The 18,405-nt window shown below is 49.1% G+C and overlaps 2 long non-coding RNA genes and 1 pseudogene across 2 annotated transcripts in view; 1 reads left to right on the top strand and 2 right to left on the bottom strand.

Moving 5' to 3' along the window:
- The window catches only part of LOC122466217, a 14,154-nt gene extending 12,599 nt beyond the window's left edge, over positions 1 to 1,555 (top strand). The window contains exon 4 of the long non-coding RNA XR_006291571.1: positions 1,478 to 1,555. This is a non-coding gene — a long non-coding RNA (uncharacterized LOC122466217). The remainder of the gene's footprint in view (positions 1 to 1,477) is intronic.
- The window catches only part of LOC119566389, a 21,127-nt gene extending 2,722 nt beyond the window's left edge, over positions 1 to 18,405 (bottom strand). The window contains exons 1-2 of the long non-coding RNA XR_005225409.2: positions 18,330 to 18,405; positions 719 to 931 (exon numbers count right to left, since the gene is read on the bottom strand). This is a non-coding gene — a long non-coding RNA (uncharacterized LOC119566389). The remainder of the gene's footprint in view (positions 1 to 718; positions 932 to 18,329) is intronic.
- LOC114018716 lies at positions 1,276 to 1,439 on the bottom strand (annotated as a pseudogene).

The raw sequence follows: 18,405 nt of genomic DNA, 5'->3' as shown, positions 1-18,405 counted from the left end.
TGCAGAGGTGCTGAATTTCTGATCTCCCCATGGGTGCTTGACCCCAGCTCTGTCCCAAGCCCTGCCCCCACTCCACACTTTCCCCCAAGGCCCTGCCACCCACCTCTTCCTGCCCCTGCTCCTCCCCCTCCCCCCCCCGCCTCCTGCCCGCTGCCGAACAGCTGATCAGCGGCGGGCGGGAGGCGCTGGGGACGAGGAGGGGCATCTGATCCGCAGGGCTGCCGGTGGGTGCTGAGCACACGCCTTTTTTTTTTTTCCCTGGGGGTGCTCCAGCCCCGGAGCACCCACAGAGTCGGCACCTGTGGGGTGTTGGGCGGGGTGGGGGGGGATGTGTGGCGTGGCGTGGGCCCACTCCTGAGGGGAAGGGGCATGCTGGCAGCACAGGTCTGGGCGGGCCACTGTGCGTCTGCCAACTGCCGGTTTGTCAATAGTGCCCTCGCACTGGTCTGGGCAGAGCGGGGACACTCCTGCCATGCCATGCCCCAGTGCCCCTGGCTGGCCCCTCGCTCCGGGGACTGACCTCCCCCGCCATGCTCCACTGCCCCTAGGGGGGCCCACAAATATGTTTGGCGCCGGGCCCACAAAATGTTCATCTGGCCTTGAAGTCGGCAGAAGTACGGGCAACAATTGGCTACATTGCAAAACCATAATACGTTTTCTAGAGCCTAGACGTGCCTAACAAGGCACTCTCCTGTCTCCTAAAGTCGAGCTCACCTACCTCTTCCTCCCAGCGCTTCACAGCCTTGCTGGCTGTGACCTTCCATTCACAAGGCAAGCCAGCTGCAGCGTGTCTTCTAGGTGTGTGACTCCGTGCGGTCTCCTGATATACCGACTGCTTCTTTGCTCTTAGTCACAAGCAGGGGACTCTCCTGCTGTGGGCTCCTTCCTGGAGATGTTGTGATCTTTGTCGACTTCGCAGTCTCGATGGGCTCTGTATGCAAACAGACTTACATTGCAAGAGACACGCTACGCAATGACCAGCCAGGGAGCTAACTGTCTCCTACCCCCTGCCCGGTCAGAGCCTGGGGATCACCTTCTGGGGACCTGTCTTCACTTACAAACCTTAAGAACACAGGAAGAAAAGGCGTACTTGTGGCACCTTAGAGATTAACAAATTTATTTGATCACAAAATTACAACAGAAACTTAATGCAACCAACCATTCATGATAAATAACCCAAAAGATTGAATACCTGAGAATAAAACTGTTATAAAGGCTGGTTTAAAAGAAAGAGTTCAACTGATTCTGTTTTTCAACCACAATAGTCTCCCCAAGGGGAGGTGCACGGTTCCTGGAGATACTGCAATACCAGGTCGGTGCACGGAGTGGACGGAGCGAGCTCCTATTCCACCTCCCTGTTCCAAAAATCCATTGGAAAGCGTCGCAGTTCCGGCGGTGTCTGGTGAGCTCTTACTGGCCCTTGAAAATCCGGGGGGGATGGTGTAAATCTCGCCCGGGGCCGTACCCATATCCGCAGCAGGTCTCCAAGGTGAACAGCCTCTGGCGTGTTAGAACAATGTAGGTAAGGGAAGTCGGAAAGCCGGATCCGTAACTTTGGGATAAGGATTGGCTCTAAGGGCTGGGTCGGTCGGGCTGGGGCGCGAAGCCAGGCTGGGCGCGCATCCGATGAAGTGAGCTGGAGCTCACGGAAGCTTATGCTCAAATAAACTGGTTAGTCTCTAAGGTGCCACAAGTACTCCTTTTCTTTTTGCAAATACAGACTAACACGGCTACTACTCTGAAACCGGTCCTTAATTTCCATATAGCTCTACAACCATTTAACTATTATCCTTAGGATACGTTTTGCAATGATTGTGATGGCTACTGGCTTTCAGTAGAGGCCTCACATGCCACCTTTGGGTGAAATACTATGCAAATCCCTGACACTAGGGGATACTGTAACCAATTCCCCCCCCCCCCCGCATGCATGCACATGCACACTGTGCCCTCTGCCAGTTGGTATCAAGGGATCCCTGGGTCACAAACTCCCATGCTTTTCAGTGGGAGTAATGCCTCCCATCCGGCCAGCTGACAGGCGGTCAGGAATGAGCCTCGTCCGCTTGCAGCGCATGCACGGCTCCCTCGGGTCCGCTCTGAAGGTGCTCAGCTGTTGTTTTAGAGGCAAAGGAAAATGGACGACAGCTCAGTGGGTGGAGAGACCTGGCGCCTGCAGGGAGACAACCCAGGTTGTTTCAGGACCTGATTGCGGCTCCGTCGAAAGACCGCTGTGGCCATCAATGGGCTTTGGAGCAGGCCCTACAACTAGGGTGACCAGATAGCAACTGTGAAAAACCGGGTCAGGGGCTGGAGGGGAATAGGCGCTTATATAAGAAAAAGTCCTCAAAAATGGGACTGTCCCTATAAAAACGGGACATCCGGTCACCCTACTTACAACAATAACATATACAAGAGCGGGGGGAGGGATAGCTCAGTGGTTTGAGCATTGGTCTGCTAAACCCAGGGTTGTGAGTTCAATCCTTGAGGGGGCCATTTGGGATCTGGGGCAAAAATTGGGGATTGGTTGGACTAGATGACCTCCTGAGGTCCCTTCCAACCTTGATATTCTAAGAGTAAGAAGGGGACTGTGGGGGGAAAACAAGCTCATAAAAGTGCTATGACCTTAAGTGGGCAGAGGGTGGCGTTATAGCATAAGAAAGCAGATTGGCGTGCAGGGTTTTGTAATGGTCAGGCCTGAGAACAACCACAACTCATTTCATTTCAAGCTATTTCTTTCTTCACCACCGCAGCAGTGAAGGGGTGGAAGGAAGCCTTTTAAAGCTGCAGCAGCTGCTCCTATGATTAAATACATTCTTTGGGAGGTGGGCAGGGGGGTTCCCGGCTACTGTGTTAGATCCACCATTGAAACAGACCAGAGAAATAGGACAGAGGGTCAAAAAACATTCATGATTTAGAACACTAAGAGGCACCAGAGATCTGCTTTGTGTTTATTTTCTCATGCTCTCTCTCTAAAATTCCCTTCTGGATCTAAAGGTCAGACAGCTAATTAGCTAAAAAGTAAGCCTGATTGATACAGATACACACAAAACACACAGCAGCAAATCCTGGAAGTTAAATAGTCGTTAAAAACTCCTTGTGAGTGATCTGAACAGGAAAATACTGAACACATCAGATGCTTGTTCTAGGACTTCCACAGCCCATGGGGGCTAATTTGATTTGCTGGCAAAAATGGAAAAAGTCTCTGTAATTTCCGTTACCAACCCCCCCACAAAGGCCGAGCACAGGATGGAAAGTAACGTCTGATGATGATACTGGGGATGGAATGTGCTACAGCCTCCCTGCCTGCCCATGTTGGAATTAAACTGTTGCTACTTTTATGCATCTTGAACTATGGTTGAGCCAAACCCTGCTCCCAGTTACACCTGTGTAGCCTGTTTGTTGTGACCAGCTCCTGCCTGGGAACCTGCCAGACGGTGCCCATGGTTTGGTGAGCTGACTGTGGGTTTGGATCTCGCATCTCTTGGGGAGCCTGGCCTTGTCTGGGACTCAGGAGACCCAGTTCCCAGCTCTGCCATAAACTCCCCCTGTGACCCCGGGCAAGTCACTTGATCTCGCCGTGCTTCAATTCTCAATTGTCCGCTTGCATTCTGAGTCCCTTTCTCCCACCTTGCCTGGTAGCTCTCCAGGACAGGGCCTGTCTCTTCCTGTCTGTGCAGTGCCCAGCAGTGGGGCCCTGCTGCTGAGTGGGGCCTCTGAGAGCTGCTGCAATACAAACAAATAACACCAGAAGAAAGCCATCTGATTCCAGCAGCCAAGTGCTTCAGCCGACTGGAGCAGAGGGTGGGGTATCTGAGCGAAACAGGGAAGACAGAGGTTCTGACCCTGGCTTGGGAGTGCCTGCATATTTCCATGAACAGTCTGACTGGGTTTTGGGTGAAATAGCCCAGTGTTCATTAACATTAACACTCGCCCAGCATACGTCCCTGTCTAGTTGCCTCCGTAAGAGCCCCTGGCCTGAGCGTAGCAGTGAAGCAGAGGGCTGAATGGAAACAAGACATCACAAGAGAGAGGCAGGAGGCAGAGCGCAGAGAAGAGGCAAAGGGAAAGAGGGGAGGAAACCGAGCAAGGGAGAAAGAATGGACTAAAGCAATGGGAAGAGGGAGGCGAGCCAGAGGAGGAATCTGCTGGCTCCCTGCATGGTTGTAGGGGGGAGTGAATGGTTCTCAGGACCAAGCTGTCGCTTTGTCTAACCCGCCCCTTGGCGCGTCTGCCTCGGCCTGTGTCTGCACTGAGGGCAGGCAGCACCTGGCCCGCGGCTGCCAGCCCAACGGTGCAGCGCTAGTGGGGATGGCAGAGGGGGAAGCAGTGGTGGGAAAGCGTTATGCAGACAAACCCACACAGGATCGTTTCAGGGCACAAGATAAGAGGTCACATTTATTATAACACAATTTGATTTATGACCAATAACAAATATCTAATACCCATGTATATATTCCCCCCCCACCCCCACCCCCCGAAATGTTCTGCAGCTGCTGTGTAGTTACCAGTCCTGAACGTAGCTTGAGTTCTTGGCGGCTCACTGGCCAGGAAAGCCGGGCACAAGGAAGAGCTGGGTCTCCGATGGGCATGCACTGATGCCCTTCCATGTTGGTAGCAGAATGTTACCCTCTAAAGTCTTCCATCTCACCCATCCTTTTTGTGGGCTTTCGTTTGAATCCAGAGCCTATAGGTCTTGCTGTGTCAGGCTGCCTCTGGGTTCGGTGTGATTGATCACCCTTCAATTGCAGACATGACTTTCAGCCTAGGACCTGGCTTTGATGTTTCTTCAATTGTACTTTTGTTCTTTTCTTTTGAGGGTGGACTCTTCTTGCTTTGTCAGGGCTGTTGTCTGCATCTTCAGCCCTTGGTGTTTACACTTTATTACATCAGGATGGGCTGGGGCTGGAGGATGGGTCCATCATCCATCCATACCTCATTCACACATCTAAACTAAACTAATAAGATTACAGCAGGGTTTTGCAAAATGGAGTGAGCATTTTAAAATGGAGTTTGAGTTACAATATGGACAAGTGTAAGGAAGGCAAACAGTCAGCAGAACTTACAGTGTTGAAACAGTGCAAGTTTCAGTGATTTAAGCAGCAATTGGATTGAAAGTGAAACTCAATTAGCCAGTTATTGGGGTAACCGGTTTTATGAATGAATGTTGTTTCATTCATAAAACTTTGCTTATGAAGTTATGTTAATAAAGTGAACAATTAAAAACAATTTCATTGATCAGTTCTACATTGTATTTATAGCCTTAAAACAACTACATAAAGTGCGACCCATTCAATACCCCTGGATTGAAGGGTCAAAAGGGGGACAATGTTGAACTGATCAATGACATTGTTTTTAATTGTTCACTTTATTAACATAACTTCATGAGCCAGCCGGCTGCCAGTAGTGCAAACTGCAGAGCTCGGAGGAATTTCCCCTCTGCGGCTGCTTGTAGATGGCAGGAAGGAAGAGCCTGGGGGTAGAGTAAATAGACAGTCCCTCTGACACTGCTGTGATTGGCGCTAGGCCTGGTGAGTCAGGTCTGTTTGCACCGGGCCCTGCTGTGGTGCAATTACCTAAGAAACAGCAGCTTAAGGAGGCCACACGTTGTGCGCCAGACTCTTGCAAGAGGGCCCAGCTCCCTTCACGCAGCAGCAAGACCGTCCAGCCTTCCAGTGCTTCTGCCCTTTGAGGAGGGATGAATTCCAGGGATGGGGGAGGAGAACATGGAGACGGGTAGAGTCTCCACTTGATCTTGGCCCCATTATCCTAGTTAGCCTTGTGTAGATCAAGGGAGTTGGCTGGAATCAAGTGATCCTATAGCCTGCTTTTACCAGGGCAGGCCCACTTTCACATAAGATGGCTCTGTTTCCCAGAAATTTCTTCCAGGACACCTGCCAGGTCCTGGTTTTTCATTTCACCAGTTAAAGAGTCTGGGCAGTGGGGGTTGGAGCTGAACTGTACCGAGCAGAATTTGCTGAATGTTTACCAAGAACAAACAGGCCAGAGGGTGCACACAGAAAGAGAAGTGGGTTTTTGCCTGTGTTGGGGAAGGGAGGGCGAGAGTGTGTGTGAATGGATTGGGGGGGGGGGGGGTCATGTCCCATGTGGATTACGGTTGGGGGCAGCCTGCATGTGGAGGAGGATTCTGGGGGACCTGCCTGTGTGTGTGAAGGGAAGGCTGTGGCATGTATGACAGAGCCGTTGGGCTGTGAGACAGAGCAGATTGGGTGTGATTTTGTGAGCGGGAGGAAAAGCACCAGATAGTGTTTGGTGGTGGAGAGAGGAAAGCGTGTGTGAGACAAGGGGCGGGGGAGAAATTGCGGTCACCATCTGTATCAAGTTTCAGAGTAACAGCCGTGTTAGTCTGTATTCGCAAAAAGAAAAGGAGTACTTGTGGCACCTTAGAGCCTAACCAATTTATTTGAGCATGAGCTTTCGTGAGCTACAGCTCACTTCATCGGATGCATACTGTGGAAACTGCAGAAGACATTATATGCACAGAGACCATGAAACAATACCTCCTCCCACCCCACTCTCCTGCTGGTAATAGCTTATCTAAAGTGATCATCAAGTTGGGCCATTTCCAGCACAAATCCAGGTTCTCTCACCCTCCGCCCCCCCACCCCCCACAAACCCACTCTCCTGCTGGTAATAGCCCATCCAAAGTGACCACTCTCTTCACAATGTGTATGATAATCAAGGTGGGCCATTTCCTGCACAAATTCAGGTTCTCTCACCCCCTCACCCACCTCCAAAAACCACACACACAAACTCACTCTCCTGCTGGTAATAGCCTATCCAAAGTGACCACTCTCCTTACAATGTGCATGATAATCAAGGTGGGCCATTTCCAGCACAAACACAGGTTTTCTCACCCCACCCCCTTTTTTTTTTTCTTTTTCTCCTCAAAAAACACACACACACACACACACACTCACTCTCCTGCTGGTAATAGCTTATCCAAAGTGACCACTCTCCCTACAATGTGCATGATAATCACGATAATCTGTATCAAGGTTCTGTTTATTCAGAGATTCCAAGGCCTGAAGGGATCATTCTGATCAACTAATCTGTCCTTCCTTAGGAGCCAGGCCACAAAACGTCCCCAGGCTAGTTCCGAGAGCAGAACTTTTAGAAAAACATCCAATCATGATTTAAAAAATCATCGGAGATGCAGAATCCACCACGACCTGTGGTAAATTGTTCCGATGGTTAATTAGCCTCACTGTTAAAAATGTGTACCCTCTTTCCAGTCTGAATGTGTGTCTAACTTCCACTTCCAACTGTTGGCTTGTGTCACTCCTTTCTCTGCTAGATTGAAGAGCCCATTACTGAGTATTTGTTTTCCTTGTAGGTACTTATAGACTGCAATCAAATCACCCCTTAACCTTTCCTTTGTTAAGCTAAATAGTTTGAGCTCCTTGAGTCTGTCACTGTTAGGCATGTTTTTCCAGTCTGAAGCCTGTCCAATTTATCAACATCCTTCTTGAATTGTGGGCATCAGAATTGGACATGCTATCCTAGCAGCAGTTGCACCAGTGCCAAATACAGAGGTAAAATAACCTCTCTACTGCTACTCGAGATTCCTCCATTTATGCAGTCCAAGATTGCATTACCTTTTTATCCACCACGACCACCAAATCTTTTTCAGTCATTGGTTCCCAGCATAGAGTCTCCCATCCCTTAAGTATGGCCCACATTCTTTGTTCCCAGATACAGACATTTCCATTTAGCTTTAGCCATATTAAAATGCATATTCATAGAATCATAGACTATCAGGGTTGGAAGGGACCTCAGGAGGTCATCTAGCCCAACCCCCTGCTCAGAGCAAGACCAATCCCCAGCTAACTCATCCCAGCCAGGGCTTTGTCAAGCCTGACCTTAAAAACCTCTAAGGAAGGAAAAACAAGGAGAAGCCCTTGTGGCACCTTAGAGACGAACAAATTTATTCAGGCACAAGCTTTCGTGGACTAGAACCCACTTCATCAGATGCATGCAGTGGAAAATACAGGAGCAGGTATAAATACATGAAAAGATGTGAGCTGCCTTACCAAGTGTGAGGTTAGTCTAATGAGACAATTCAATTGTGCCCAAATAAATTTGTTAGTCTCTAAGGTGCCACAAGGACTCCTTGTTGTTTTTGCTGATACAGACTGACATGGCTACCACTCTGAAATCTGTCACAATCTAAGGAAGGAGATTCCACCACCTCCCTAGGTAACCCATTCCAGTGCTTCACCACCCTCCTAGTGAAATAGTGTTTCCTAATATCTAACCTTGACCTCCCCCACTGCAACTTGAGACCATTACTCCTCGTTCCGTCATCTGCCACCACTGAGAACAGTCTAGATCCGTCCTCTTTGGAACCCCCTTTCAGGTACCTGAAAGCAACTATCAAATCCCCCCTCATTCTTCTCTTCTGCAGACTAAACAATCCCAGTTCCCTCAGCTTCTCCTCATAAGTCATGTGCTCCAGCCCCCTAATCATTTTTGTTGCCCTCTGCTGGACTCTTTCCAATTTTTTCACATCCTTCTTGTAGTGTGGGGCCCAAAACTGGACACAGTACTCCAGATGAGGCCTCACCAATGTCGAATAGAGGGGAACGATCACATCCCTCAATCTGCTGGCAATGCTCCTACTTATGCAGCCCAAAATGCCGTTAGCCTTCTTGGCAACAAGGGCACACTGTTGACTCATATTGTTTGTTTGTGTCCTGTTTACCAAGTGATCGAAATCACTCTGAATCAGTGACCTGTCCTCTTCACTATTTACCACTCCCCTGATTTTTGTGTCATCTGTAAATAATGATCTTATGTTTTCTTCCAGGTCACTGATAAAAATGTTAAGTAGTGTAGGGGCAAGTACCAATCCCTGTGGGACCCCCCAGAAAACACACCCACTCAATGAAGATTCCTCATTTACAATTAAATTTTGAGACCCATCAGTTAGCCAGTTTTTAATCCATTTAATGTGTGCCATGTTAATTTTGTATTGTTCTAGTCTTTTGAATCTAAATGTTGTGTGGTAATATACTTGGCATTTGACATGGTACATTAACATTATTACCTTTATCAACCAAACTTGTAACCTCATCTAAAAAAAAGATATCAACTTAGTTTAAGAGGATCTATTTTCCATAAACCCATGTTGATTTGCATTAATTACATTATCCTCCTTTATTTCTTCATTAATTGAGTCTCATATCAGCTGTTCTATTATCTTGGCCAGAATCAAAGTCAGGCTGACAGGTCTATAATTACCTGGGTCATTCTGTTTGCCCTTTTTAAAAATTAGCTTTCTTCCAGTCTTCTGCAAGTTCCTCAGTGGTCCAAGAATTATTGAAAATCAACATTAATGGTCCAGCAAGCTTCTCAGACAGCTCTTTTAGAACTCTTGAATGCAAGTTATCTGAATCTGCTGGTTTAAAAATGTCTAAATTTAGTAGCTTCTGTTTAGCATCATCCAGAAATACTAGTGGAATGGAAAGAAATGTTATCATCACCATATGATGTGAATATATCATTTGTTTTTTCCCCAAACACCTAACAGAAATATTTATTGAACACCTCTGCCTTTTCTGCATTATTATTGATAATTTTACCATTTCCATTTAGTAATGGACCAATATCATTGTCAGGATTCTTTTTGTTTCTAATATATTTTAAAAACTCCATCTTATTGTCTTTAACTCTGCTAGTCATAGAGTTCTCCTTGTGTCCCTTTGCTTCCCTTATCAATTTTCTACAATTCTTAACTTCTGATTTATGTTCATTACTATCAACTTCACCTTTCTTCCTGACATCAGGAATCATAACATTCAAAAACGAGTAGGAAAATACTTCAATCTCTCTGGTCACTCAATAACAGACCTAAAAGTGTAAATACTTCAACAAAAAAACTTCAAAAACAGACTCCAATGTGAAGCTGCAGAACTGGAATTAATTTGCAAACTGGATACCATCAGATGAGGCCTGAATAGAGACTGGGAGTGGTTGGGTCATTACAAAACCTAAACTTAATTTCCCCAATACTAATTTCTCCCTACTGTTACTCACACCTTCTTGTCAACTGTCTGTAATGGGCCACTCTCTTACCACTTCAAAAGTTATTTTTCCTCCCTTGCTATCCTGATGTTAATTGATTTATCTCGTTAGCCTGACCTCACACTTGGTAAAGCAACCCCTGATCCTTTCATGTATTTATACCTGCTCCTGTATTTTCACTCCATGCATCAGATGAAGTGGGTTCTAGCCCATGATAGCTTATGCCCAGATAAATTTGTTAGTCTCTAAGGTGCCACAAGGACTCCTCGTTGTTTTTGCTGATACAGACTAACATAGCTACTACTCTAAAAACTGGCAAAGTTGGGTCCCAGATAACGGTGTTTACTAAATATACACAACACACAAGCCTAGCTATATACTTACTGCTGCTCTGGCAGCTTCTAAAACATACAACACAGTGAGCACCACTAGAGAGTTCACAAATTATTTAAAGGGATAGTCCCCTATTCCTGTACACTACATCTTTATACATGGAACCTTAATATAAAATGTGGGAATGAGGAATACAAGCAAGAAGAAAGGCGTGACAGAGGGAGAGGAGAATGAGAACTTGGAGGAAGAGAACACAGCATAGGAACAGGAAGCAGGAGTAAGACAGACCATTAATGTAGAAACACAGACAACAGGACAGAGACAGAAAGGGGACAAGAGATGAGATATGGGAGGAAAAAGGAAGAGAGCTGAGCAGGGCAGTGGACCAGAAAGGACCAAAGGGAGTTAAGCTAGAGAGTGGGGTGGGGAAGGAAGAGGTTGAACTGGGGAGCAGGAGACAAATGATTCAAGAAAGCTGTGGGAAAGGTCATCATCACAGGCAAACCCAAGGGGTCTATGTCAGGAAGTGGGTGTCAGGAGAGAGGGGGCAGGTTCTTGCTCACAGATGCACACAAGCTACTGGGCTCCATACTGCTTTGTTTTGCATTCAGAGTGCTGCCAGGCTAACTCTGGAGACCACACATTCATACGACAAGTCTGGGATCTGAAGTCCTGGATGTTCACAGATGGTTTTCTTCAAAGCTGGTTTGCATTCCTTTTTCCAGGGCACTGGGAAGAAGTGAGCGGATAGATAAACCTTCTGTGACACCTGATCCTCCAAAAGGACTTCACTCGCTCCTTGGAGCTGGACTCTCTAGAATAATTTGCACCTTTTCTAGCTGAGTTTTCACAAGTCCTCCCCCAGTACTGGGCTCAGCAATCTGGCTTCTCTTTTTAGGCCCAGACATAGTCTCCTGGCTTTGCTGTTAATCCTGTTTCTTGAGCCACTTCCAGATGCTCCCTGCAGGGGGCACTGTAGATAGCTGAAGCATCCCAGAACACTGAGCCCTCACATGCCTTTGGATTAAGAGCATCTATTAACCTCTGATAAGTGGCTGGAGCCCTGGGTAGAGCCCCAAGACTCTATGCTGGGAAGCAATGACTCTGAAAAAGATTTGATGGTCGTGGTGGATAAAAAGGTAATGCAATCTTGGACTGCATAAATAGAGGAATCTCGAGTAGCAGTAGAGAGGTTATTTTACCTCTGTATTTGGCACTGGTGCAGCTGCTGCTAGGATAGCATGTCCAGTTCTGATGCCCACAATTCAAGAAGGATGTTCATAAATTGGACAGGCTTCAGATTGGAAAAACATGCCTAACAGTGACAGACTCAAGGAGCTCAAACTATTTTGCTTAACAAAGGAAAGGTTAAGGGGTGATTTGATTGCAGTCTATAAGTACCTACAAGGGAAACAAATACTCAATAATGGGCTCTTCAATCTAGCAGAGAAAGGTGTAACACAAGCCAATAGCTGGAAGTCTGAATGGAAGGACTCTGACTTGATACAGCCTACCAGAGGTTTTAAATGCAGTGTACTCCTTTGATTCTCAAGGCAAAGGGAACTGCCATGAACTCCAATTTAGATCAAGTGGAGATAAATCCGCCTCTTCCAATGCACTCAGTTAACTCCCACCTAGTGCTATTTCCCATAGCATTCAGTTAGAGTCTGTTTTTCAGTGGGCCCCAGATTCCTCCCACTCCAAGCATGCTTTCATAACATATGAATCGCCCCATTCTCAGCAGCTGAAGTCAGCTGGACCACATCCTAGTTCTAATCCTGAAGCAGACACAAACGTTCCATCGCCTGCTTCCTGGCTGAGTCCAGTTTCGGATGAAATGTGGGTTTTCCCTTTCTTTTTCCCTTGTGGCAGTTTACTCTGGCACAGAGGGAGACGCATTGAAATAGACAGAGGGGAAGATAATCTTATAGAGCGTATAGGAAAGCGTGCTGGAGGAGAGAGCCAGTAGTTCTTAACCCCCCCAAAAACTTTTACTCAACAGAGGAGCTGCAAAATGAGGCACTAGATAAAGTGACTTTAAAAAGGATGGGGCAAGATGTACCATAGGGTCAGAAAATCAGCTGTGTTGCCCTTGTCCCAGGTCTGTCCTTATGCTGCAAAACTTCCCCCTCCTGCTCTCCCCAGCTTTTCCTCTGCCGCGCCCATGTCCCGGCTTATGAAAATCACCTCAGACTGGAATGAAGCTGGTGGGGCTATTGCTGCTTTACGGTACCAGAACAGGCTGAGGCCCAGGACTTAAAACATGTCACCGCTCCCCAGGGATGGAGGGTTTTAATACTCCCCCTGTCTCGCTCTGTATGTGCACACCTCCTCCGGCAGGGCTTTAATCTATAAGGCTCATCTCTCTGCGGGGAGGAGGACAGCATTCACACCTCTTTGAGACAAGTGTAACCCTTCTGCCTGTCAGAGTTGGCAGCAACAAGGGCCGGGTTCAGTATCTAGGGGTTCCATTCCAATAACACAATGCAAAACCGGCTCGAGCCCCCACCCAGTGACCTGGGACAAATATATACCACCCCCGCTGGGCGCCTCCAAGAGGCAATACTTCCCCTCTCGCAAGCACAGAGTCTGAGTGTAGCAAAAAGCCTTTTAATAACAGATTTCAGACTAACAGCCGTGTTAGTCTGTATTCGCAAAAAGAAAAGGAGTACTTGTGGCACCTTAGAGACTAACCAATTTATTTGAGCATAAGCTTTCGTGAGCTACAGCTCACTTCATCGGATGCATACTGTGGAAAGCGTAGAAGATCTTTTTATACACACAAAGCATGAAAAAATACCTCCCCCTGACCCCACTCTCCTGCTGGTAATAGCTTATCTAAAGTGATCACTCTCCTTACTATGTGTATGATAATAACAGAGAGAAACTCTGTTTTAATAACAGAGAGAAACAATATGGCATTATGTTGGGGAAACACCACCAACAGGATTCATAACACAACCCATGAGCAAAAAACCCACCCCAAGCAAATTGGGGCGTGTCCTTTCCCTTTGGTTCTTGAGTCCAGCAACCCAAAATCACCCAAAGTCCCAAAAGTCCAACGACCCAAAAGTCTCTGTCCTTGGTCAGGGCAGCCCCAGAGTTCAAAAGTTTATCTGCAGAGTTTTACCTCCCAACCTGGGTAGAGATTTGGGGGGGGGGTAGGGGGTTTAAGGGGCACCTTACATGGTCCAAAGCTGATGGCCCCACCTCTCCATGGGGCTCCGCTCTGCCAGCCACCCCATGAGCTGCTCTAGGCATCCGACAAACTGCTCTGCTCCACCAGCCGCTCTGCTCACCGTCCCGCAAAACTGCAATGCTCTGGCAGCCACTCTGCTCGCCGTCCCACAAACTGCAATGCTCTGCCAGCCACTCTGCTCGCCGTCCCGCAAACTGCTCCACTATATAGATTCAGGCTCCCCCGCTACTTAACATAACACTCAGTGATTTCAGCTCTTATCAAGTTTAGCTCTTTTGTGATTTCAGCTTGTAGTAGGGGAGCCTCAGTGCTGGTGCACCATTAGCCCAAAGTGAATTCAGCTCAGCAGCCTGTAACTAGACTCCTGATGGAATCAAAATTAGCTCTGATATTCTACAGTAGACAGAGGAGGAAGTGCAATTAGCATGCAAAGCCCTCAGCAGGTATTAATAATACTTCATACCACCTAGTGTTAATACCTGTCCCCAGCCTCCCTCAAGTCACAGAGTTTTGGAACCCATGTCCCTTGCCTAGCGAGTGCTACTTAGTTGATGGCAAGTCCCTCCATCATAACAAAAGGCCAAGTACAGTTCCACTGTCCTTGATTCCCATAATCAGGGTAATAACAATTTATTCTTCCTGCCCCAATAACAGAGACACTGGGGATCCCACAGCAGCCAAAGTGACCATTTGGGCAGCTATGGCCTCATTCTAGGCGGGGTGGGAGTGCCTATGCAAATGAGATCAGCCCCTGAAGTTCTTTTCCACAACTTGCCACACCCCACCACCAGATGTCAGGGTGGAGCTCATCCTGACTCTGCTTACACAAGTGTGATTGGGAACCAGAGATTTCACATCTGTACCGCTGCTGTGGTTAGGCTGCAGAATGGTTTTTTGCATGGCTGGGCTAAGGGCCTGTCTATGGGGGAAAGTGGCCAGTTAAACCACTCTGGTTATACTGTATAACTCCAAGTGTGGACACTCCTCTTCAGGGATCAGGGTGCCGTTTGTCAGTTTAGCTTTAACCCCTTCCCAAGGGACACAAGCTAAACCGGTGCCAAAATAAGCCACTCATGGCAGTGCCCACAAAGGGAGTTATAACTACAGCGGTTTAAATTCACACCTTAGATGATACCAAAACAGGTTTCCGCTGTAGAGAAGGCCTAGCCTGGCCAGCCGCGTGTTTCCTTCCTCCCTCTCTGCAAACGAAAGAGCTAGAACGCTGGGCTGAACCTCATGTGATGTGAATCGGTACAACGCTGAAGCTACCTGATATACATCAGCTGCGTATCTGGACCTTCCTTTTTTTCAAATGTGAGCTCAGCAGCTGCACTCTTTGCCTGGAAGGGAAGCCCCACGAAAGTCCCAGCCTGCAGCACACCCAGAGCAACACCCAGCGAGAGTAGCTGGTGGGAGGGACACACACAGACACCTTGATCCAAAGCCCATCAAAGTCACTGGAACTCTTTCCACTGACTTCGCTGGGCTTTGGTTATGGGCCAGAGAGAACAGAAGTGGCATGGGAGAGGGGGACGGTAACGCACATGTGTACACACACACACACACACACACACACACACACACAGCTTGTGGCCCCTAAACAAAGAGCAAGAGACATCGCCAAACTAACATCTCAGATCCAGAGTTGCAAAATTCTGTGATGTTTATTGTGAGTCATGGAAAAATGTGTGTGTGTGCGTGTGTGCGTGCCTGTGTTCCCGAAAGCTAAGCTCCTAGCACTCTTGGTTGTGGAGGAAAACCTTGAAAATGTGACCCAAGGGAACCCTGATGGCTCAGAAACCAGTAGGCAAAAGAAGAGCCCCAAACATTTTTTTAAATAAACTGACATTTGATCCTGATTCTTCTGGGGTCTGACTCACGATTTTTGAATGCCTGGGGCTGACAATGCTGCAGCTCCACACACCCTATGACTGGGGTGGGTTCTGAAAGCTGGCTCTGAGTTTAGCAAGGAGCCCCCAGTTTTATAATGGGCTAAACCAAAACCGATCGATGCTAAATGCTGGGCTGTTAAAAGCCCAGATCCAGCCTTGCTCCTAGATCCTCTCCCTCATGAACACACACACACAGGCTCTGTGCCAGGGAGAGGGTGTGAGAGAAGAGGCCCGTGGTCTGTGCCAGGGAGAGGGTGTGCAGGGGCTTTACTGGAAAGAGTAAGAAGGAGGATGCGGGGGCCGTCCCAGGGAAGGAACAGAGGTGACGCAGCTGGGGCAGCCGTAGCTCGGAAGAGGCCCAGTGCACTGCTAGGTCTATAGCCACTGCATGTCTCCAGGTTCTTCCCCTCTGGCCCGCCCCTGCATTATCTCTGTCGCTTGCTCTTTCCTTGACACCAGAAACCTAACCGGCAGGAAAGGACGGTCCTGCTGTCCAAGTCAGGAAAGCGAGAGCTAACGGGACACGTGATTTCTCAGAAACCACGGTTTCAGGGGCCTGCTGAAGCCAAACACGGCGTTGCCCCTTCCCCCCGCACGAACATGCTCGCTGGCCTGTTTCCAGCACCCGGCTGAGCCGTGTTCGGCTCCAGCTGCAGCCAGTTGCATCCCGGCCCCTTTGACTGTTGCAGGGAAGCTCTGTGCTGCTGCCCAGGGAGAGGTTGTTTGGGGAGAGGCACAGATGAGAGATTCCTGAGCAGGGAGGGCTCCCCGGCCCCAGGGCCAGCGGAGCAGCTGGGATGAGGGGAGCGAAAGGTGCAGAATCACATCTTCATGGGAAACCACATAACTTTGCACCACTTCTGCTGCCTTTTGACCAGTCACGCAGGAGGGGGAAACAGCTGCCACTGCTTTGTCTCCACCGCGTCTCATGACAAAGAAGGGGGGCTGCGGCCGGCAGGACAGTGGGGATCGGTGACTGTCACCGCCCCCGCACCTGCGCCGGATCACTGGGCAAACATTGACCCAGTCCCAGGTCGCCTCCGCTGTAGGGCGGGCTCAAGGAGATGGGGAGCCCCTCAGAGCTCCTAACTGAGCCTGTGGCCCTGGGACAGGAGGGCTGGGAGTGTAGGTGCAGGGTCCCCTGGGGGGGTATCTCCACGAGCTAACTCTAGCTTTAGTTCACCCCCCCGGCCAGCTCCACCCAAGGTAATCATGGTGGGAGCAGTAGCGTAGACAGGGCACGGGCACCTTTACCGTCCCATTCTCTAACCCCGCTGGGGCTGGTGAGAACCGCACCATGGCCTGTCTACCCTAGCGCTCCCGCCATCGCCGGCCCTGGTGGGGCCAAACGGGGGGAGAACTACAGCGCCCCTGTTTGCTAGCGAAGACGGCACTGGCCTAGGGCCTGAGCAAACAGCAGGGCTTGCCCAGACAGCTCCCCTCAGCACAGCTACCCCTAATCCCCACCCAGCAGGGAAAATGTGCAAACCGGCTGATCCCCCAGCAAACAGACAGCTCCAGACTTTCCCCAGGCCTGCTCACGCGTCACTGACGCCCGGCCTCCAGTGAGCTGAAGGAGGAGCAGCTTCCCTGGCTGAGCCTCACAGCCCTGGACTGGCTCCTAGAGAGGCCTTCTCCGTCTGCCAGACTGCTGCTCCCCAACCCACCTCCTGGCCACAGGAGTCACTTGGACAGACCATCTCCCTCCCCTCCCCATTTAAGTGGGTTGCCACCTTTGCTCTATTTTGCGCAGGATCAATAAGTGTAATGCATGAGAGTGCATCGCAACATGGCTCTGCTATCTTGTGATAGGACACCGCCACTTCCAATCCTGACAGACCTATCTGTCATGGGATGGGACTCAGCACAGGCCCGGGGAAGGGGGCAGATCCATGGAAACAAGGACAAGCCTTGGAAGACCAAGATGGTGGCAATGCTCCTCCAAGTCTGCCCGCTACCGGGATTCCCATTAGCCCAGCAGCATTTGCCATCACTGCTGTTTGTGCGCTATGTGTCAGTGTTATAGTTGCACTCCTGCCTGCAGTGAGAGGCAAGTTTGATTCAGCAGCATGGGCTGGGAATCAGAAACCCTGAGTTCTATTCCGAGCTCTGCTACGGACTCATTCAGTGACCCTTGGCAAGTCACTTCACTGGCCCATGCCTCAGTTTCCCCATCTGTAAAAGGAAGGCAATGATAACGGATCCCTTTTTTGTAAAGAACTTTGAGATCTATGCTTTGTAGGGGCTTCTACTGTATGGTGCAAAGGGAAATCTACGGTATATAGGGTCAAACTATTGTTACGCACTGGTCTATTTACTTCCTGCTGTTCATGGCTGCATCACATCTGCGCAAATCTGTTCCATACATGTGTTGTGGAGTGTGAGATGCCTGATCCCGTTTTTGGACTGCTTGGTGGGAAGCTGGGTGCCCAAGTCCCTTGTGCTCTCAAAAATCCCAGCCTGTATTTCTAGAGCTCCATGTGCTAGGAGCAGGAGCCTGGGTAAAACACCTTGAGAGGGGCCTTGCACGTTTACCCTAGCTATTGAGGTGCAGTGCCCTCAACCCCCTGGGCCTGTCTTTCTGTGGCCCCATCCCACCCAGCGATAGCAAATGGGGGTGGGGGTGGGGATAAAAGTGATGGTAAACAGTGCAGCAAGAGCTGTACTCTCAGCTGTTGCCCACTTCGTCGGGGTGGACACTCCAGGGTGTTGGCTGAGCGGCTGGGAAAGCAAATACCAGGGAAGAGGGCTGAGGCCCATAGGTACGGTGAACAGAGAGCAAGTGTGAAAAATCAGGATAATACCAGGGTAATAAGGTCCTACACAAGACAAAACCCCTAATATCGGGATTTGAGTGACCTTACCCACAGGCCTTTTGTGGTTGCAGGGCTTGGGACGCCAGCTGGCAGAGGAAACCTTTCTGTTCTCCAGATTGCTCTC

The sequence above is a fragment of the Chelonia mydas genome, chromosome 6 (assembly GCF_015237465.2).
Source record: "Chelonia mydas isolate rCheMyd1 chromosome 6, rCheMyd1.pri.v2, whole genome shotgun sequence".
Taxonomy (NCBI): domain Eukaryota; kingdom Metazoa; phylum Chordata; order Testudines; family Cheloniidae; genus Chelonia; species Chelonia mydas.
This window is presented reverse-complemented; position numbering and strand designations above follow the sequence as displayed.